Below are 23,967 nucleotides of genomic sequence, written 5' to 3' on the forward strand. Positions count from 1 at the left end.
ATAATATTAAAAAGTAAGCATTAAAGTGAAAATAAATATGGTTTTGAATATTGGAATTTGCATTTAAAAAATCTGAATTCCATTGGGGATTCAAAATTAGATTGTGACTCTTTTTCTCATTGTGCACTATAATCACAGTTTTTCCACTGTATGTTCTAGAAATAACGAGTATGTGATTATTTTTCTGAGATTATAAACATGTTAACACCACTTAAATGGAAGATAATATTTGATCAGAAAACTCTTGATTTTAATTTAAAAATTTATGTTTTAAAGTCTACTCCTGTCAGCTTTGAATCCACAGTTGAGAACGGGAACATTCATAAATATGGTTTACATAATATACTATGATCATTTGAAACATATATTCCAGTTTCTGGTGATGCCAGCTACTATATCTCTCTGAAGGTTCATGTTGGAAGCCCTTTACCTTTTTACTGTGTTTGTATAGACAGCTGCAAGCATGTTATAAGTTTTGCTCAGATGAAATCATTCTCCCCTGCAAAATACATAGTCTCTGTATGCTACTAATATGTTATGTTTGTATCATAGGGGATTGAGAATAGCTCTGTTAACTATTTCTCTTCAAATGATATATGTATTCTTTCTGGCCTCCAGCATAATTCGTTAATTAGTAGAACCATTCTGGAAATAGAATAATCTATTCTTTTTGTTAGAGACTGAGGAGAAAGGAAATGAATAGGTCTCATATATATAATTTTATCCTGGTACTTAATGCATGCTCAAATTCAGTCATTCATTTTGCTGAATAAAGAAATAATCCTGATTTTAAAAATATTCCTATCGAATATAAAATGACCAGGCTTTAATGCACTGATACTAGCAAACCATCTAAGTTTTAGTAAGAGTAGAGCCTATATTTTATGTTTCATCATTTTCTCTTTAGTGTATACCATATTTTCTGGTGCTCAGAAGGAAGAGTTGCTAAAAACATCTGGTGAATGAATGAACATATACAAATTCTTATTCAATGCTCACTAAAAATGTTAGAAATATTTCAGAGAAAAGATTAAACGGTAATTTAAGTTTAAAATAAGATAAAATAAATACAAGTTTAAATGGACAATGGTGATATTTTCTACATAGATTTTTATGATGGAGCAAAGTGATCATAGAGATTATACCTTAAATAATAAAAATTAAGTTGTCAACACTGTAATATTTGGTGGCAAACACAATGTAATATCTATAGAGTCTTTTCACAGTTAACCATTTTTTGACTGAATGGAGTGAGATTAGATATAATGCTTAAATATTTACAAGCATAGGGACACTGAAATGATTGATTTGGCAAATACTAATTGCATACTGGTGAAAATTCTTTTAAGGGAGTAGAAGCAATGTTGATATCTCAAGGCAGTCATTAAGTGCTTCACAGTATCATGAAATTTCTAAACAGATATTATTAAAATTTATGTTATATCACATTTTTTAGAGGGGTAATAATTCTCAAATTTCTAAAAAAAATAACTTTTCCTCAATTTGTCTTTATGGATTGTTATAAATCTTAACTCAGTTGATAAAACCAAGTGATAAATAGGCTGCTTATTTTATCTAACTGCAATATATAGCTTTAGAGATTTAGATTGAATTTTTAGTTATACTCAGATTAATGTGTTACCAGGGTAATTTTCCCAGTAAAGAAGATTTACTTTAAAATGTGAATAGAGCTTGAAAGTTTTAATTCTAGTATTGTATAGCTTTCTTATTCAGGTTTCAATTTTTAAATTTCATATACACATATACATATATACACATGTGTTTACTTATATGAGATATATATATGTAAAGAAAATACAAATATATATTTTTTTCAAATAGATTATCCTTATATTGATAATAAAAGCCCATGACTTACTTATTTGTAGTCTCCATTGATAGTTCATCGTTGTGCAAACAAAATTGTCTGTGATTCTAAGATCGAGTTGAATGCAAGCTGTAATACACATTTAATAACATTAAATATATTCATTTATTTTATTCCTTTTATTTTATTTTTTTTTCTTAAGTCGAGTTGATTTACAATGCTGTGCCAATCTCTGCTGTACAGCAAAGCGGGTCAGTTTTACACATAGAGACATTCTTTTTGTAATATTCTTTTCCATTCATTGATTTTAAAATAAAAGCTTATTAAAATATCTGCATTTCAAAGTAAGAAAATATGAATATAATGGACCCAGAAATGTTTAATATTGATGGCTCTTTCTACATTGTAGTTGTTCAATAATTAACTTGCTATCTGTGAAAAAAAAAAAAGAAAACACACAGAGGATTTTTTTTTCTAATTTTATCCCTGATTAGCTATGTGGCTATAAGCAAATAATGATCCTTGCTTTTCCAACCCATAAAAGAAAAATATCAATAGAGTCCTTTTTAAAAATTTATCTTCCTTATTATTATTGTCTTACTGTAGCAGGCCACCCAAATTTCAAATTCTATGCCAATTTTCTGCCTGAAAGTACATCTCTACAAGGAAAAAAAGGGAAAGAAAACAGATAATTTTTTAAGGATTGAATAAATGATAAAGAGAACAAAAGATCACCAATGTGAAAAATAAAATCGTGTTCTAAGACATGAAAATTTTAAATATTAATATTAGTTAAAAGATAAAATCTGATCTCATCTTTCTTAGAAAAAATAAACCTAAAACAAAATATGCTAATATTTCTAATAAAGAAAACAAATGAGTATATGCCAGGCATTCCAGATAAAATTTAGCATATGTGCACTAGGAGATGTGTATCTGAATAGTCATGGTAGCCTTGTTTGTAATAGGAAAAAAAAATCTTCCAAACCTTCATTAACATCAGAAAGACTAAATATATTCTGGTGCAATTAAGCAATATAATACAAAATATTTGTAAAAATAAATGAATCACAAGTTCAGGTACCATTATGGATGAATGTCAAAAACAAAATGTTGAGTAAAGAAAAGGAAGTAATGGAACTCATAATAAAATAGTATTTATATGACAAAAACATACAAAATTTAAGAATTTACCCTTTGGGGAAATATACATATACCTAACACTATTACAAAATGGAAGAAAAAGCTGAAAACAAAATCCAGAATACTAGTTAATGTTGTGGAATAAGAGATATAAGCATTCAAGGTGGGGTAGTCGCCAAGAAATACTCCATTTTTAAACTTATTTTTTACTTGCTAATATACATTTTACTTAACTGTATCAAGTATGTAGAACAGACATAACTTTTTATTTAATCATAATGCAAACTGTTTTTCTTGTCATCCTCTAAATATATTTGTAGTAAATTTATCCTCCTTCTCCTCCTTGATAGTAAATTTCTGGTTGAAAACTCAGCAAGTTCCATGAGTTTTCTGTTTACTCTTAGTAATAACATCATTAAAGAAACTTTAAGTTGCAATATGGTCTCTGTATAGAGATTAAAATCTGCATGTTCCAGTCTTCACAAGTAGCTAAGCCTTCCCCTCTTTTTCCTTCTGCTAAGGTCTATTGATGGCAGCTACCTATTATCTGGAAAATGTGGGTGGTCAGTTTGGCTTTTTCTTTCAGTTTAACTCAACCCCAATTTGCTACTTGATAGTTTCCCTCCAGAGTGGGATGAGAGAAATTTCTTTTCAGGGCACTGGCTACTTCTTACCTAGATGAGTGGCTGCCTTGTTTCTAGGTCCCAAAGACAGTATAAAGTGCCATTTTCTTTGGGACAGTATAAAGTCCCAAAGACAGTATAAAGTGGCGGAAAATTTTAGGTGTTATTACTTTTACAACTTCTTTTAGCTTTCTTTTTTATTTTTCACTTTTGGGGAGGCCCTTATCTTTGGAGACTCATCACTGCGATGCTATTGATATAACATGGGCAAAGCATACTGTCCTTTAAAATATTCCCTCGGCTTTTGGATTTCTGGAGTCACTTACCCTCAGCACAACTCTCTATTTTAAGGTTAGCTGGTTAGAAATTTAATTCCATCTGCAGCTTTAATTTCCTTTTCCTGTGTGATGCTAACATATTTGAAGGCATAACACCAGGGATTACAATGTGCACATCTTCGGTGAGCGTTAATCTAACTATCACAGACGTATATGGAATATTTCATAAATAAACACTATCTTTGAAGATGCTGACAACACATCAGACAAATTCAAACACAAATCAAGAGTATTAATAATGCCAGCCAGTCAAGAATTCAAGTAAAAATGCATTTCTTGAAATTTTTCAGATGTAAAAGAGATAATTCTTAGTAACACTTTAATATTTCATCTTTTCAGTAATGAATAATTTGCTATCTCAATTATTATATAATTTTTAAAACTATAAGGCAATTGACAAAAAACTATTTTGATAGATAATCTAACTAAATATTTGAACCTATGTCAGATCAACAAACAAAAGTGTGAGGGCACTGAGAATTTGAAAAATATAGTATTTTTCTGAGGATGATCAACAACTGAAGTATCAGGAACTGCTGATGAGTTTGTTAAGAGATTTTCCTAACATGGTTCAGCTGAATTCAAATGCCATGATGAATTTAAGGAGGCTGAAAGAATGATTTCCGTAAATGGACATAAACATTTCATCCTTTGGAATTTGTTGTTCAACCACTCCGGACCACCTGATATCACAAATTAAACAATAAAGCATGGCATTTAAGATAAAGTTATGAACCGACATGTCCATTGCTCAAATCCTGGCTCTGATACTTATCACTCTAATTTTTGCCATCCCACTTAATTTCCCTTGTCTCTGTTTCCTCACATATACCCATTGTTGTGAAGACTAAACTAGTTAATATATATGGAATTTCTTAAAATTTTGTGGAAAGCCTTCAGTTTGTGGAAAGCCTTCAGTTAAGTTCAGTACTTAGGTCTAAGCTCCTGGGAGAGAGAGAATAATATGAGAAATTAAGGGAATTTTTTTTTTCATTCAAATTATTAATGTGTCCCAGATTCCACTACTTGTTGTTAAGATGAATTATAATTATACAATATTTAGGTCTTAGTGTATCAGAAATACTGTGCAATATTCTTCATTTTATGCTGAGTCAAGATTTAGACAGAGTGGGACTCCACAGGATACAAGAGAAAACATTATCTCTTGTCATGCTTCTTGAATAAAACCAATCTGAGAGGCTAATTATTTCCCTTCTGATAAAATTCAAGGAATTTTTCATTACTTTTGTGGTTTCTCAATACAACAACAAAAATTCCTCAGTTACTTTCAGCCTCACAAAAGATTTATGTCATCAATAATTAAATTATCCCTGGGAGGGGCAAGATGGCGGAGGAGTAAGACGCGGAGATCACCTTCCTTCCCACAGATACAGTAGAAATACATCTACACGTGGAACTGCTCCTACAGAACACCCACTGAACGCTGGCAGAAGACGGCAGACCTCCCAAAAGGCAAGAAAGTCCCCACATACTTGGGTAGGGCAAAAGAAAAAAGAAATAACAGAGACAAAAGAATAGGGACGGCACCTGCACCAGTGGGAGGGAGCACTGAAGGAGGAAAGGCTTCCACACACTAGGGAACCCCTTCGCAGGCAGAGACTGCGGGTGGCAGAGGGGGGAAGCTTCAGAGCCACGGAGGAGAGCGCAGCCACAGGGGTGCGGAGGGCAAAGCGGAGAGATTCCCGCACAGAGGCTCGGCGCAGAGCAGCACTCACCAGCCCGAGAGGCTTGTCTGCTCCCCCGCCGGGGCGGGCGGGGCTGGGAGCTGAGGCTCGGGCTTCGGTCGGATCGCAGGGAGAGGACTGGGGTTGGCGGTGTGAACACAGCCTGAAGGGGCTAGTGCGTCACAGCTAGCCGGGAGGGACTCCGGGAAAAAGTCTGTAGCTGCCGAAAAGCCAAGAGACTTTTTCTTGCCGCTTTGTTTCACGGCGCGCAAGGAGAGGGGATTCAGAGCGCCGCCTAAACGAACTCCAGAAACGGGCGTGAGCCGCGGCTGTCAGCGCGGACCCCAGAGACGGGCAGGAGACGCTAAGGCTGCTTCTGCCGCCACCAAGAAGCCTGTATGCGAGCACAGGTCACTCTCTACACCGCCCCTCCCGGGAGCCTGTGCAGCCCGCCACTGCCAGGGTCCCGTGATCCAGGGAAAACTTCTCCGGGAGAACGCAAGGCGTGCCTCAGGCTGCTGCAACGTCATGACGCCTCTGCCGCCGCAGGCTCGCCCCGCCTCCTCCATACCCCTCCCTCCCCCCGGCCTGAGTGAGCCAGAGCCCCTGAAGCAGCTGCTCCTTTAACCCCGTTCTGTCTGGGCGGGGAACAGACGCTCTCAGGTGACCTACATGCAGAGGCGGGTCCAAATCCAAAGCTGAACCCCGGGAGCTGTACGAACAAAGAACGGAAAGGGAAATCTCTCCCAGCAGCCTCAGAAGCAGCGGATTAAAGCTCCACAAACAACTTGATGTGCCTGCATCTGGTGAATACCTGAATAGACAACGAATCATCCCAAATTCAAGAGGTGGACTTTGGGAGCAGGATATATTAATTTTTCCCCTTTTCCTTTTTTTGTGAGCGTATAGGTGTATGCTTCTGGGTGAGATTTTGTCTGTATAGCTTTGCTTTCACCATTAGTCCTAGGGTTAGGTCCGTCCGTGTTTTTTTTGTTGTTGTTGTTTTTAACTTAAAAAAAATTTTTTTCCTAATAAATGTTTTCTTAATAATTTTTTGCTTATTTTCTATTTTTAGAAATTAAAAAAATTTTTAATGAGTTTTTTCATATTTTTTATTTTCAAAAATTAAAAAATTTTTTTCTTAATAAATTTTTTCTTAATTTTTTTCTTATTTTTTACTATAAAAAATTAATAAATCTATTTTTAAAAATTAAAAAAATTTTTCTGAATACATTTATTCTTAATAATTTTTTTTCTTATTTTTTATTATAATAGCTTTATTTTATTTTATTTTATCCTCTTTCCTTCTATTTTTTTCTCCCTTTTATTCTGAGCCGTGTGGATGAAAGGCTCTTGGTGCTCCAGCCAGGCATCAGGGCTGTGCCTCTGAGGTGGGAGAGCCAACTTCAGGACACTGGTCCACAAGAGACCTCCCAGCTCCACGTAATACCAAACGGCAAAAATCTCTCAGAGATCTCCATCTCAACATGAAGACCCAGCTTCACTCAATGACCAGCAAGCTACAGTGCTGGACACCCTATGCCAAACAACTAGCAAGACAGGAACACAGCCCCATCCATTAGCAGAGAGGCTGCCTAAAATCATAATAAGGCCACAGACACCCCAAAACACACCACCAGACGTGGACGTGCCCACCAGAAAGACAAAATCCAACCTCATCCACCAGAACATAGGCACTAGTCCCCTCCACCAGGAAGCCTACACAACCCACTGAACCAACCTTAGCCACTGGGGACAGATACCAAAAACAACGGGAACTACGAACCTGCAGCCTGTGAAAAGGAGACCCCAAACACAGTAAGATAAGCAAAATGAGAAGACAAAAAACCACACAGCAGGTGAAGGAGCAGGGTCAAAACACACCAGACCTAACAAATGAAGAGGAAATAGGCAGTCTATCTGAAAAAGAATTCAGAATAATGATAGTAAAGATGATCCAAAATCTTGGAAATAGAATAGACAAAATGCAAGAAACATTTAACAAGGATGTAGAAGAACTAAAGAGGAACCAAAGAGCAATGAAAAACACAATAAATGAAATTAAAAATACTCTAGACGGGATCAATAGCAGAATAACTGAGGCAGAAGAACGGATAAGTGACTTGGAAGATAAAATAGTGGAAATAACTACTGCAGAGCAGAATAAAGAAAAAAGAATGAAAAGAACTGAGGACAGTCTCAGAGACCTCTGGGACAACATTAAACACACCAACATTCGAATTATAGGGGTCCCAGAAGAAGAAGAGAAAAAGAAAGGGACTGAGAAAATATTTGAAGAGATTATAGTTAAAAACTTCCCTAATATGGGAAAGGAAATAGTTAATCAAGTCCTGGAAGCACGGAGAGTCCCATACAGGATAAATCCAAGGAGAAACATGCCAAGACACATATTAATCAAACTATCAAAAATTAAATATAAAGAAAACATATTAAAAGCAGCAAGGGAAAAACAACAAATAACACACAAGGGAATCCCCATAAGGTTAACAGCTGATCTTTCAGCAGAAACTCTGCAAGCCAGAAGGGAGTGGCAGGATATACTTAAAGTGATGAAGGAGAAAAACCTACAACCAAGGTTACTGTAACCAGCAAGGATCTCATTCAGATTTGAGGGAGAAATTAAAAGCTTTACAGACAAGCAAAAGCTGAGAGAGTTCAGCACCACCAAACCAGCTTTACAACAAATGCTAAAGGAACTTCTCTAGGCAAGAAACACAAGAGAAGGAAAACACCTACAATAACAAACACAAAATATCTAAGAAAATGGGAATAGGAACATACATATCGATAATTACCTTAAATGTAAATGGATTAAATGCTCCCACCAAAAGACACAGACTGGCTGAATGGATACAAAAGCAAGATCCATATATATGCTGTCTACAAGAGACCCACTTCAGACCTAGAGACACATACAGACTGAAAGTCAGGGGATGGAAAAAGATATTCCATGCAAATGGAAATCAAAAGAAAGCTGGAGTAGCAATTCTCATATCAGACAAAATAGACTTTAAAATAAAGACTATTACAAGAGACAAAGAAGGACACTATATAATGATCAAGGGATCGATCCAAGAGGAAGGTATAACAATTGTAAATATTTATGCACCCAACATAGGAGCACCTCAATACATAAGGCAAATACTAACAGCCATAAAAGGGGAAATCAACAGTAACACAATCATAGTAGGGGACTTTAACACCCCACTTTCACCAATGGACAGATCATCCAAAATGAAAATAAATAAGGAAACACAAGCTTTAAATGATACATTAAACAAGATGGACTTAATTGATATTTATAGGACATTCCACCCAAAAACAACAGAATACACATTTTTCTCAAGTGCTCATGGAACATTCTCTAGGATAGATCATATCTTGGGTCACAAATCAAGCCTTGGTAAATTTAAGAAAATTGAAATCGTATCAAGTATCTTTTCCGAGCACAACGCTATGAGACTAGATATCAATTACAGGAAAAGATCTGTAAAAAATACAAACACATGGAGGCTACACAATACATTACTTAATAACGAAGTGATCACTGAAGAAATCAAAGGGGAAATCAAAAAATACCTAGAAACAAATGACAATGGAGACATGACGACCCAAAACCTATGGGATGCAGCAAAAGCAGTGCTAAGAGGGAAGTTTATAGCAATACAAGCTTACATCAAGAAACAGGAAACATCTCGAATAAACAAGCTAACCTTGCACCTAATGCAATTAGAGAAAGAAGAGCAAAAAAACCCCAGAGCTAGCAGAAGGAAAGAAATCATAAAGATCAGATCAGAAATAAATGAAAAAGAAATGAAGGAAACAATAGCAAAAATCAATGAAACTAAAAGCTGGTTCTTCGAGAAGATAAACAAAATTGATAAACCATTAGCCAGACTCATCAAGAGAAAAAGGGAGAAGACTCAAATCAATAGAATTAGAAATGAAAAAGGAGAAGTAACCACTGACACTGCAGAAATACAAACGATCATGAGAGATTACTACAAGCAACTCTATGCCAATAAAATGGACAACCTGGAAGAAATGGACAGATTCTTAGAAATGCACAACCTACTGAGACTGAACCAGGAAGAAATAGAAAATATGAACAGACCAATCACAAGCACTGAAATTGAAACTGTGATTAAAAATCTTCCAACAAACAAAAGCCCAGGACCAGATGGCTTCACAGGCGAATTCTATCAAACATTTAGAGAAGAGCTAACACCTATCCTTCTCAAACTCTTCCAAAATATTGCAGAGGGAGGAACACTCCCCAACTCATTCTACGAGGCCACCATCACCCTGATACCAAAACCAGACAAAGATGTCACAAGGAAAGAAAACTACAGGGCAATATCACTAATGAACATAGATGCAAAAATCCTCAACAAAATACTAGCAAACAGAATCCAACAGCACATTAAAAGGATTATACACCATGATCAAGTGGGGTTTATTCCAGGAATGCAAGGATTCTTCAATATACGCAAATTAATCAACGTGATACATCATATTAACAAATTGAAGGAGAAAAACCATATGATCATCTCAATAGATGCAGAGAAAGCTTTCGACAAAATTCAACACCCATTTATGATAAAAGCCCTGCAGAAAGTAGGCATAGAGGGAACTTTCCTCAACATAATAAAGGCCATATATGACAAACCCTCAGCCAACATTGTCCTCAATGGTGAAAAATTGAAACCATTTCCACTAAGATCAGGAACAAGACAAGGTTGCCCACTCTCACCACTATTATTCAACATAGTTTTGGAAGTGTTAGCCACAGCAATCAGAGAAGAAAAAGAAATAAAAGGAATCCAAATCGGAAAAGAAGAAGTAAAACTGTCACTCTTTGCAGATGACATGATACTATACATAGAGAATCCTAAAACTGCCACCAGAAAACTACTAGAGCTAATCAATGAATTTGGTAAAGTAGCAGGATACAAAATTAATGCACAGAAATCTCTTGCATTCCTATATACTAATGATGAAAAATCTGAAAGTGAAATTAAGAAAACACTCCCGTTTACCATTGCAACAAAAAGAATAAAATATTTGGGAATTAACCTACCTAAGGAGACAAAAGACCTGTATGTAGAAAACTATAAGACACTGATGAAAGAAATTAAAGATGATACAAATAGATGGAGAGATATACCATGTTCTTGGATTGGAAGAATCAACATTGTGAAAATGACTCTATTACCCAAAGCAATCTACAGATTCAATGCAATCCCTATCAAACTACCACTGGCATTTTTCACAGAACTAGAACAAAAAATTTCACAATTTGTATGGAGACACAAAAGACCCCGAATAGCCAAAGCAATCTTGAGAACGAAAAATGGAGCAGGAGGAATCAGGCTCCCTGACTTCAGACTATATTACAAAGCTACAGTAATCAAGACAGTTTGGTACTGGCACAAAAACAGAAATATAGATCAATGGAACAGGATAGAAAGCCCAGAGATAAACCCACGCACATATGGTCACCTTATCTGTGATAAAGGAGGCAAGCATATACAGTGGAGAAAAGACAGCCTCTTCAATAAGTGGTGCTGGGAAAATTGGACAGGTACATGTAAAAGTATGAAATTAGAACACTCCCTGAAACCATACACAAAAATAAACTCAAAATGGATTAAAGACCTAAGTGTAAAGCCAGACACTATCAAACTCTTAGAGGAAAACATAGGCAGAACACTCTATGACATAAATCACAGCAAGATCCTTTTTGACCCAGCTCCTAGAGAAATGGAAATAAAAACACAAATAAACAAATGGGACCTAATGAAACTTAAAAGCTTTTGCACAGCAAAAGAAACCATAAACAAGACCAAAAGACAACCCTCAGAATGGGAGAAAATATTTGCAAATGAAGCAACTGACAAAGGATTAATCTCCAAGATTTATAAGCAGCTCATACAGCTCAATAACAAAAAAACAAACAACCCAATCCAAAAATGGGCGGAAGACCTAAATAGACATTTCTCCAAAGAAGATATACAGATGGCCAACAGACACATGAAAGAATGCTCAACATCATTAATCATTAGAGAAATGCAAATCAAAACTACAATGAGGTATCATCTCACACCAGTCAGAATGGCCATCATCAAAAAATCTACAAACAATAAATGCTGGAGAGGGTGTGGAGAAAAGGGAACCCTCTTGCACTGTTGGTGGGAATGTAAATTGATACAGCCACTATGGAGAACAGTATGGAGGTTCCTTAAAAAACTAAAAATAGAACTACCATACGACCCAGCAATCCCACTACTGGACATATACCCTGAGAAAACCATAATTCAAAAAGAGTCATGTACCAAAATGTTCATTGCAGCTCTATTTACAATAGCCAGGACATGGAAGCAACCTAAGTGTTCATCATCAGATGAATGGATAAAGAAGATGTGGCACATATATACAATGGAATATTACTCAGCCATAAAAAGAAATGAAATGGAGGTATTTGTAATGAGGTGGATGGAGTTAGAGTCTGTCATACAGAGTGAAGTAAGTCAGAAAGAGAAAAACAAATACAGTATGCTAACAGATATATATGGAATCTACGGAAAAAAAAAAACAAGGTCATGATGAACCTAGTGGCAAGATGGGAATAAAGACACAGACCTACTAAAGAATGGACTTGAGGATATGGGGAGGGGGAGGGGTGAGATGTGACAGGGTGAGAGAGTGTCATGGACATATATCCACTACCAAATGTAAAATAGATAGCTAGTGGGAAGCAGCCGCATAGCACAGGGAGATCAGCTCAGTGCTTTGTGACCGCCTGGGGGGGTGGGATGGGGAGGGTGGGAGGGAGGGAGATGCAGGAGGGAGGAGATATGGGAACGTGTGTATATGTGTAGCTGATTCACTTTGTTATAAAGCAGAAACTAACACACCATTGTGAAGCAATTATACTTCAATAAAGATGTTTTTAAAAAAAAAAATTTAAAAAATAAATAAATAATTAAATTATCCTGTGTAATAGTGAAACTAAATTTTGTTTAAAGATTTTCTATTTCACAGACTTGGGCCTACTTCCAGCTGGAGATCTAAATAGGAAATGGTTGTTTGGGAGACTTTTTTCTCTTTCCTTACTTTGGTCTTTTATTTTTCTCCCTTGCTTATTAAGCATGAAGTATGACCTCCTTGGGGAAACAGTGAAAGAGGAGGTTAGAAAAGAAAGTTTAAAGGGCAGAAACATTTTTACTCACCTGGTTGTATAATGATTTAATTTTGTCTCCCTCAGGGCTTGGAATTTGGCCAAAGATAACTGTATAGTAGGATACATTTTAAGTTTCTTAACTTGAAACTTGCCTGCTCAGAGAATATCGAAATTCCATTTTCTTGACCAAAGCAATGTATTTTCTTAGGCTGACTGTTTATGATTTTCTCAGTGCTTGGACATCCAGAGGTTTGCTTTTGTCTCTTCCAGACAATCGTTTGAAGCAGCGCTTTAAATGTCATCAGCCTGGTTCCCTCTTTGCAAGGCACACATCTGGTATATGAGAAACAATCCAAAATTATACAAGTGTAGCTAGCTTCCAACGAAGTCTTTCCTTTCTCCCTATTTTGCCATCTTAGGAAGATATGAAAACCTCAGGCTACCCAGACAGGAGTTGAACATTGCTTACTGTTCCCAAACTCCAGGGATATTTGTCAGCATGATGAGAGATGTCCTATCTGTCCACTCATAGGCAGAAGAAGGAAAAAGACAGGGAACATCTAATTTTTCTTTTCAAGTGTACTTTTTTTCTTTCCTCTTTAACTTCCACTCTTTTATACCCTCAATAGGGAGACAGACTGAGGATAGAAGTCAGTACTTAAAATAAATAAATAAAAAGTTCAACCACTTCTTTCTTAAATCCCTAAAGGGTACCTAGTATTCCATTTTAGAATATAGGAATACTTGCCATATTATCTTTTAGCCCAATCTTTTGATGTCTTGTTATAGATTGACTGTTTGTGTCCCCACCAAATTCTTATGTTGAAGCCCTAACCTCCAGTATGATGGTATTTCAAGCTGGGGTCTTTGGGAGGTCATTAAGGTTAAATCTGGTCATGAGGCTGGGGCCCTCACGACGCGATTAGTGGCCATATATGAAGAGGAAAAGAGAGAGCTCTTTCTCCACCACCTCTACCCACTACTGTGCACAGTAGGAAAGGAAAGGCCAAAGTCAGCTTTTCCTCTACAATGTTTATACATTTACCGTGACCTTATGTGAGGCAATCACAAACTCTGAATAAACCGTGAACTACTCATATATTCTTTTCACATTAAAAAAATCTGAAAACTGTCAAAATTATTTTTCACATTTTCGCTGAATGTAAGATAGTTTTTTAAAATGTTCAAAAATTTTGGCATTGCCACGTTTCTGAATTTGCTGCTTTAGGTGTTTCATAAGTTGACATGATATTTTCTTTTACTTGTATTCTTATTTTGTATAATTGGTTTTTCATAATGTTATCCTCATGTACAAATTGAAATAAATTATCCTTTGCAATGGAGATGAATTTAGCTTGTCAAAATTAAAATGCTTCTACAGTTTATTATCAAAATATATGAGTTTTTACAAAGAAGAATTGATAAAGATTCTCGCTGATGGACTTCCTTCTGTTTCCCCAGTGGAATATGAATGAGGGCACACTCCCAAGTGAATGCAACTGGAGTCAGCCTCATCTAAGAGAAGAAATTGACTCCAGAGTTTTATTAGATGTACTAAGTCCACAGTAAATATTGAATCCCTCAATTCAATATAAACAGTCATAACCAAATGGAAGACTTATACAGAAGAAACATTTTTAAAAGTCTGAAATATTTCTTACTTCCTTGCATTCTTGGTAATTATTTTCTAATTAGATTTTATGGACTTCACTTTTAGTTTAATGGAACAGTTTTCCCTTAAGGCCTACATGAATAATATATGATTCAAATCCAGAAGTGTGTAAACACAAGCAAAATTATTTTAGTACAGCAAATTCTTAGGAACAAAGATTAATTATTGAAGAAGACTGAATAATATTTTATTTTGCTGTTTATGATTTTAAATGTAATCCTGTAGAGGGTAGTTTAACAATAGGCAGATATTATATCTATAAAATTATAATGATTATACAGTCATTAATTATCATGGCCTTGAAAACTTTTTTGAAAATCTGAACATCACAAATAACGCATATTTATTTTTTCCCTGAGATTCAGTAGTAACTCTGAAAATTAAAACTATACTACAAAAATTGAATAAAGTTAAAAATTTGAAAACATGTTAAGCCATGACCTGGGCAGCATAAAAGATCAATGCTAGGTTAGAATGATTGACAAGTGTTATCTGATAGGAAGAACATCTGGGTTTGAACTTGGGCTTAGAAATGAGACTAAACTTAGTGTTTTATCTATATCTATCTATCGAACTTTTTCTACAAAAGTTGAACAGGATGTATTAAAAATCAAGTTTGACTCTAAGAAGCAGTGGCCTAGAATGACAAAAATCACAATTCTCTTTTTGAAAGTGGTAATAATCTTGTGTAAGAATGAGTCTAAACTCAAAAACTAAAGTAGGTTCTGTTTCTTTCCAACACTATTTGCTGTTTATCCTCTTTTACTTGGCTTTTTTTTTTTAATTTTATTTATTTATTAATTAATTTATTTATTTATTTATGGCTGTGTTGGGTCTTCGTTTCTGTGTGAGGGCTTTCTCTAGTTGCGGCAAGTGGGGACCACTCTTCATCGCGGTGCGCGGGCCTCTCACTATCGTGGCCTCTCCCGTTGCGGAGCACAGGCTCCAGACGCGCAGGCTCAGCAATTGTGGCTCACGGGCTTAGTCGCTCCGCGGCATGTGGGATCTTCCCAGACCAGGGCTCGAACCCGTGTCCCCTGCATTGGCAGGCAGATTCTCAACCACTGCGCCACCAGGGAAGCCCTTTTACTTGGCTTTTGTACCCACTGTACAATACTTCAATATCAGTATACACTATACGCCAAGATACAATATACTATTGAATACGATACTCTGATTAGTCATTAATTTTAAAAATGTCTAATTTGAGGACATAGAGGTTCAAAAAAATAAAGACGTTTCCAGGATGACATACCTAGGATAAACTTGTGTGTCTCTATACCAAAATGCAGCTTTTCTCTGCAATGTACAATCTTCCTCTTTAAGGATCACACTGTAAAATGTCGCTGTGTACATTGTTTAACTAGGAAGTTTTTTGAAACGTTATTTGATTCACCTGTTATATCTTCTTTATATAGTCTGCTCTTTTGTTTTTTTTAAATTTGGAACTTTGTAAAACGACTGTTTTTCATTGAAGTTGAGAATTTACAAAATAAACTATGTACAGTTACATAGAAGATATGATAATATTGTAATTCTCACATTATCAACACTTAAAAACAGTCTATAACTGTTCTATAAACAACTCTGGTTTGGAAATCTTCTGCCATCTTCCTAGTTGTTCTTGTTTATTTAATCTCTTTTATATTGTCCATTGTTCCCCAATAGTCTTTAGTTGTAGTTGATAGATTATTTTCAGTGCTTTTCAGTCTTTTCTCTCTATTGATACTTTAAAGTATAGGGCCTTCATTAATTCTATTTTCATAAGTCTAGCTGTTTAGTTTACTGTTTGCTACCACCATATACAATATATACAAATGCAAGAGATATGATCCTTCTCTAATAAATTATTTTCACCTTTTGATGCTTGTCTAATAGCTTGTCTTAATACAAGAAATCTGCTTCCTAAATTTAGTCTGATATCACTGTGTCTTCAGGGTGGAAAAGACGAGAGAGTTCTTTGGAGTCTCTTTTATAAAGGCATCAATCCCACTTATGTGAGCTCTACACCTCCCAAAGACATCACTTCCTAATACCATCACAATGGGGGTTAAGATTTCAAGGTAGGAATTTGGAAAGAGGCCCAAACATTCCAGTTCACAATAACTATGCTTTGACAGAAAAGTGTTGACTGCTATGTAAAAATGATTAGTTTTCTTATTCTATGGATATTTCTAATTTATTAGAAAATCTTGCTTCAACCAGGAACAACAAAATGAAAAATTACTCTTTTACTCCTCTTACTTTTATGGTTTAACTCTATTTGCTCAATTTATCCTTACTTTTGCCTTCCTGTATTTCACCAGTTCTAAATGGCCACAATAATGTCCTTTCCATTTTAATAAATAATTCTCTGCCATCAACTTCCAACACAAATACCCTAATTTTTGGATCAAGAAATTCCTCAGCCCTTCAACTTGAACAGAGCTCTTCATCTTATAAATGCCAGAAGAATTACCTTCAGAAGAATAATTCGTGTGGAACTGATTTCTGGGAAATGTCTTATGTGCACATTTTGCTATTGTTTTGATATGTTATATCCCTAACTGTTCTTTAATTTTGCATATATGTCTTGTTTCCATAGTCGGACTGTGTGTTCTCTAATAAAAGAGATTAGGGGGCGGGGGCGGGGGAGGGAAAAAAAAAAAAAGAGATTAGGTTTTGTACTCTTTAGAAATCAAAGAGCACATTGCTTTTTAAAAATTATTTGTTTAAAAATATTTATTGACTATGTATGCTGTGCTAAGCACTGTTCTTTGATCCTGAAATGTGACACAGAAGTAAACAAATGTTCTGCAGTGGGACTTTTTACATGTGATCTTTATAGTATTCATCACAATTAAAATTACATGTTTAACTGCACATTCGTTTAATATTTAGCTCCCCAAATTCTGTAAGCCAAACATGGGAGTAGACCCTTTTTAATTTGTCACTGAAATATTAGTGCCTAGGCTGTATCTGGTCAGTAAGTACCAATATCTGTTGAATGAACTAGAAGCTTAATAAACATTCCCTCAGGAAAAAATTGTGGGGAAAAACTAGATATAGTGAAAAAGAGAAAAATAGCAAATTAAATATATTTTTGAAATTGAGATCCTTGTGGCAAAATTTAGTTTTTATCTGAGAGGAAAAGCATTTTCTAAATATTGCATATTCTAAGAAATTTTAAAATATCATTGTAACACATTAGAAGTGGGTGGTGCTAGATGACACCCGGACAAAAAGAAAATACAGCAGTCCAAAAAAAAGAGTCAAACACTTTAGCTAAAACTATGATTCCTAAAGCTAAAATCAATATTAACTGGTAAAAACGTAGTTATATATTATTTTGCTTAAATTTTTAATAACATTTTCTTATGCTATTTTGTGTAAGGGTTTCTTGTACTGTTTACAAAAACAAAGCACTTTTATGGTTATAAAATTGTCTACCGAAGTTATTCAATGTTAAAAGAAAGCCCCCAATTTTTATTTAGCAGTGTATTTTGTGACTTTCAATTTCTTGTAGCATTTACAGAAAGGTGAGTAAATTGAATTAAGAATTTAGCTAAAAATCTCATTATTATTTACTTATAAATTGGTCTTAAATAGTTGATTTCTTTTTATTCCCATGTTTACTAGAAAATGGTATTGCATTTTGGATGCAGGTATTGTTGGCAATACAGGCCGTATTGGTTTCTACAGTATTTCTTTAAAGGGAGATTTTTATAGTTATTATATTTGTATTATTCAATTGAATTCAATTAATACATAAAATACTATGTTAAGTAATTTCAAGGATTGAAATATATGAATAAACAGGTCCTTGTTTCTATCATATGTACACTATACTTATAGTAATTATGATCAATTCTGGAATATATACAATTAAAGGAAAAATGGACATTTTGCCAGAAAGGGTACCAAAATGTCTTTATGGTTCTGCAAAACATAATATCAAAGTTGAAGCCTCATATTCAGGCCTCAGGCTAACTCCCTTCATGCTTGCAAAGGGTCAACAAGCTCAAGAGAAAGGACATTATGACAGGGAGTGAAAAGCAAGAACAACCATACGAACACAGGGAGCTGTGAAGATTAGCTACCGTCTGGGATGTCAGAACTGATGGAGGCAGGACAGAAATGTTTAAAATACCATGATTAATTGCTTAGTGAGATCTATACAAGTGTGGATATATGATTACATACTTTATTATTTATCTTATTTTAATGATGAAAAATCAAAGTATCTCTTTTTATATACTCTGTATAATATAAATAAGTATCTATCATTAACAAAAAAGTCTTTATGAAGAAACAAAATACTAGGTTAGATTTAAAAATAAAATATTCCTGGCCAAGCACTGACCAGTACTGGATAAGTTCAAGTCTAGTTTGCCTTTTAATGATTAGAATACAGGGAATTGGTTATACTTTTGTTGGAAAGCTGAAAGTAAGATAGAACACTGAAGCAGCAAGCAGCGACTATCCATAGTGTATGAGGAAATAGGCAAATAACAAACACAACCCCACTTTCAGGGATTATAGGTTAACAAAATTAGCATTAATTATGTTAATTTTTTTTATTTTGTTTTCCCCATAAAGACTTGCAAGTAATGTAAGAATATTTTAGTACAGAAACTTCCATCACCTAACTTGTCAAGCTTCTTCTATGGACCTTAATTTCTTTAAAGTGAGAATTTGTGGTAGCCTTTTTTGTTTCTAAAATGTTATGATAATATAATACCCACATATTGAGTAGTAAAATATTTTACACAAAATTTTGATGCAGGTATGTGCATTTTATGGGTAAACAAAAACACAAACAAAATATGGTTTCCAGGAAACAGACCTGACTGCAGTTTTACACACATGCATTCTATTCCTGGCTGGAACAGTAGCAGTAATATGAAGTTAAAGAAACTAAACTTCTGTGACAATCAAGTGGTTCATCTAAAAAAAAAAAAATAACAAAAATAACTACCTTGTAAGTTATAAGATTAGATAAATTAATATAAATAGTCTAATACATTCCTGAAACTTAGTAAGCATGTGATAAAACAGTTGCAAGACTGATGTTGGCAGTTATTTTAAGATTTCGTTGATTCAACTCTAAATCCATGAAATTTGTAAGGCAACCAAGCAATATTACAATCAACTTATTTAATCTTGCAGCCAAATTATTGATAAAATTATACAAGTTTTAATATGCAATCAGAATAATTCAGAAAAATGGCTGGATGAATGTCATTTCAAAACATTTTAATTCAGAGACACTGTAAAATGATAAAAATGCTGTTTATATGCTTTTTTTATGTGACAACTTCCAGGAATTCAGTTACTGTTTATTTATGTCTCCAGAAAAATAGTTTAAAAATTATTCAATCTCTATTATATTATTTATCATTTAATTACATAATTCTGACTTAAGCAAAACTTACTAACCTAAAATGGTAATGCAACTTAGTGTCATGAAAATCAAATATGTTTTGTTAATATTTTAACATCCTTTTATGCACATTTAAAATGCATTTGTTTACATTTAAATACTAGCAGAAACATGTGCAGTCCTAGTCACATATTACTTTGCACATATCTATAAGCATTCATTTATTTTGTAATTATTCAGGGCAGTTCCTATGTGTCTGATGCTGTGCTAGTGGTACATACTTTGAAATATACAACATTAATTTCCAAAAGAAGCACAGAATGTATTGGAGATAAATGCCAGTTATCATAAAATATGAAATATTCTATAACACAAGGATGTTGCAAAGTGAAAGAATGAGTACATATCTGTCAATATCTGGGAGATTTCACAATGCAATACAATCTTAAAAATAAGTATGAATTCACTAAGAAAGAGTAAATGGGTATAATGATAATGGTTTAGTGTGGGGAGGTACAGAGACCAAAATGATGATGAGTAGTGAGAATAATAACTACTCTAGTATAGTAGAAGCTTATATATATGAATATGTAGTATGGGTACCAGGATGAAAAGAGGTGAGTGGATGATAACAATGAAAGATATGGTGTGGAATTACAAGCCATTAAAGTTTTCTTTTTATTGTGATAAAATATATTTTGTGTTTTCCCTTTTGGTGGGCATTCAAGTTTACTTTTAACTATTTTGCTGTGTTTTTATGTTTTGGCAACACATTCATTACTACAACCAAACGTCATATACAGACATACCTTGAAGATACTGCACATTTGATTCCAGACTACCACAATAAAGTGAATATCACAATAAAGCAAGTCACACAAAAGTTTTGGTTTCCCAGTGCATATAAAAGTTGCTCATGCTATACTGTAGTCTGTTAAGTGTGCAATTTATGTCTAAAAATATATATACATACCTTAATATAAAAATATTTTGTTGCTTAAAAAATGCTAACAGTCATCTGAGCCTTCAGTGAGTCTTAGTAGTAACGTCAAAGATCACTGATCACAGATCACCACAACAAATGTAATACTAATGAAAATTTTTGAAATATTGCAAAAATTACCAAAATGTGACACAGAGACATGAAGTGAGCAAATGCTTGTTGGAAAAATGGCACCGATAGACTTGCTTGACGCAAACCTTCATTCCGTAAAAAAACAATTATTTGCAAAGCTCAATAAAACAAAGTGCAATAAAATGAGGTATGCCTCTACATATAAGCATACATTTATCATTACATATTTTAAAAATAAATTTCAGGTACATATATTGCACATCATGAAATTTCTGGGTGATAAATTTTAATTTGTCTTGACACAATTTTCTTAAGCTGATGCAGATGATCACACTTCAATTACCAACACTGACAATAACTTATGACATTAAAGTCAATGGAGAATTACAACAACCCGATTCAGGCAGGACTACTTAAATGACCCATATCTTTGAGGAATAAAAGTTTTGTTTACTGCACGACACCAAGATCAATGACCAGCTGAGGTACTCATTGAGGACAAAGAGACTATGGAGTGGGTAATGAAAGAAGGTACTTATAAATACAAGTTACAGCGTGTAACTAAGCAGTTGCGGAATGAGGACTGTAATTATTAAAGAGTATTTCTTCCTTATGAATATAAATATATTTATTTTGAATATATCTGTGTGTATACAGCATGCATTTCTGTCTTCTTCCCTTTCTTATCCCCTTATAATTTAACATAACATTCATTAATAATAATTAAATTAAATGATAGTATTTTTAAGTTGCAGGATATCAGTAAGAGTGAACATCACCCAAGGACTTTAAATCCTCTCTTGGGAAAAGTGTTAGAATGTTTTCAGTTGGATCAGAATTGCTGTATCATGTTAGCTGAACCATGACTTTGTTATTGTCTTTATGTGGAGTTTAAGTATGATTTAAAAAGATGTGCGTGGTGCCAAGGTGACAAGGGGTGGCCAGTGATGGTAAGTTTTGTGTGTCAACTTGGGTAGGCTAAAGTATCCAGTTTTTAAATTAAATGCTAATCTAGGTATTGCTATGAAGGTAATTTGTAGATGTGGTTAACATCTACAATCAATTGCCCATATGTAAAGGAGATTATCCTCTTTTATCTGGGTGGGTCTCATTCAATCAATAGAAGGCCTTGAGAGCAAAACCAGGGTTTCCCCGAGGAAGAAGAAAATCTGCCTCTAATATTGCAGCATCAGCTCCTGCCTGAGAGTCTCTAGCCTGCTCTGGCCTGCCCTACAGATTTTGGATTTGCCAGTCCTCACAATCATGTAAGCCAGGTCAAAAATAATAGTCTGCTGATACTTATGTAGGCATGTTTTTGGAATCTTTCTCATTATTGTCGTATAATTTAAATGCGACCTTTGTTCCAAGTCTGTATGTTAATATATTTGCAGAATAAATTCAAAAGTGTCCTAATTAGGATATGAAGATAGAAATAAATTGCATATTGTGACTTGAATTGATATTCAATTTTTAATTTAATTTTGATTCTGTAGATCTACAAAAAGCCACAAATTATTGTACAATTTTATTTCCTTTAAATCTTAGAAACAATCTATTCATACTCTAAAAATATTATTTATATTATCATTATTTAGTTCATAATGTGCAGATACCATATTGCACACAGCATTTGCCAAGTTATAATTCATTATTAACATTAAAATGCAACTTGAGAGGTCAGCTAGTTAATTCATCAAGCTTCAGGAATAAGTGGCAGATAAAAATGAAGAGTTACACTAATTTTCAAAACCTAGAAAAAAAGAATATTAACAACCCTGCTTTATAATACTGAAACATGCTATTAGAATTATTCAAATGTTCCACATAATGACAACATATAATAAACATTAATTAAGGAATACTTATCCATTTTGTTTATACAAGTGTGACCAGGGTAGGCAATACAATGGTAAATAAAAATTATAAAACAACTGTGATTAACTTTGACAAAGTCATCTCTACAATGTAAATTCTAAGATTTATAAAAACTGATTAAAAGAATGTACATATTTAACAAATACATGTGTATATTTGTATGTTTGTGAGAGATATTTCTTCTGATGCCACAGGCTCATAAATTTCCCTGTAAAGAACCACTGACCTTGGGCTGCCCTACACAGATATATTTGCAGGGCCGCCATGCCCAAGGCATTGTAGTGGTTACAGTGATTTACCTTCAGGTAGAGGTCAGGAAGAACCCAACAAGGAAGCAGGTCCCTGACCCCTTTGAGACCACTGAAGCAGGTTGTTGGAGGGAAGTGGGAAAGGATCATTGGATGATGAGAAGAATCTCTTGTAGTCTGCTTCCAGAAGCAGTGCCTGGAAAGGAATCTAGGGTTCTATTCTACTACTAAGGGGTAGAAGGCACCCCAGAAGGTACCTAACTCCCTTGCCAGTCATAGCACCCTCCCCTGTTTGTGTGCACATTTCCCATCCTGGTCAATGACTGCTTGTCAACGCACCACCTACTGCTGCATTTACCATCCCTTACATACCTTTGGGTCCTTCTTCTTACACACCAGGAGTTTCCCGGCACTCTCTTCTTACCAAAGTATGCCACAAACTGCTTTTTTTCATAACCTGTTGAAAAAGTAGTTGATAAGCTTCTGTTTCCTAATGAAACTTCAAAGCTTTTGCACAGCAAAGGAAACCATAAACAAGACGAAAAGACAACCCTCAGAATGGGAGAAAATATTTGCAAACGAATCAACAAACAAAGGATTAATCTCCAAAATATATAAACAGCTCATTCAGCTCAATATTAAAGAAACAAACAACCCAATCCAAAAATGGGCAGAAGACCTAAATAGACATTTCTCCAAAGAAGACATACAGACGGCCACGAAGCACATGAAAAGATGCTCAACATCACTAATTATTAGAGAAATGCAAATCAAAACTACAATGAGGTATCACCTCACTCCTGTTAGAATGGGCATCATCAGAAAATCTACAAACAACAAATGCTGGAGAGGGTGTGGAGAAAAGGGAACCCTCTTGCACTGTTGGTGGGAATGTAAATTGATACAGCCACTAT

The sequence above is a fragment of the Balaenoptera borealis genome, assembly GCF_965194805.1.
Source record: "Balaenoptera borealis genome assembly, chromosome: 18".
In the NCBI taxonomy this organism is placed as follows: Eukaryota; Metazoa; Chordata; class Mammalia; order Artiodactyla; family Balaenopteridae; genus Balaenoptera; species Balaenoptera borealis.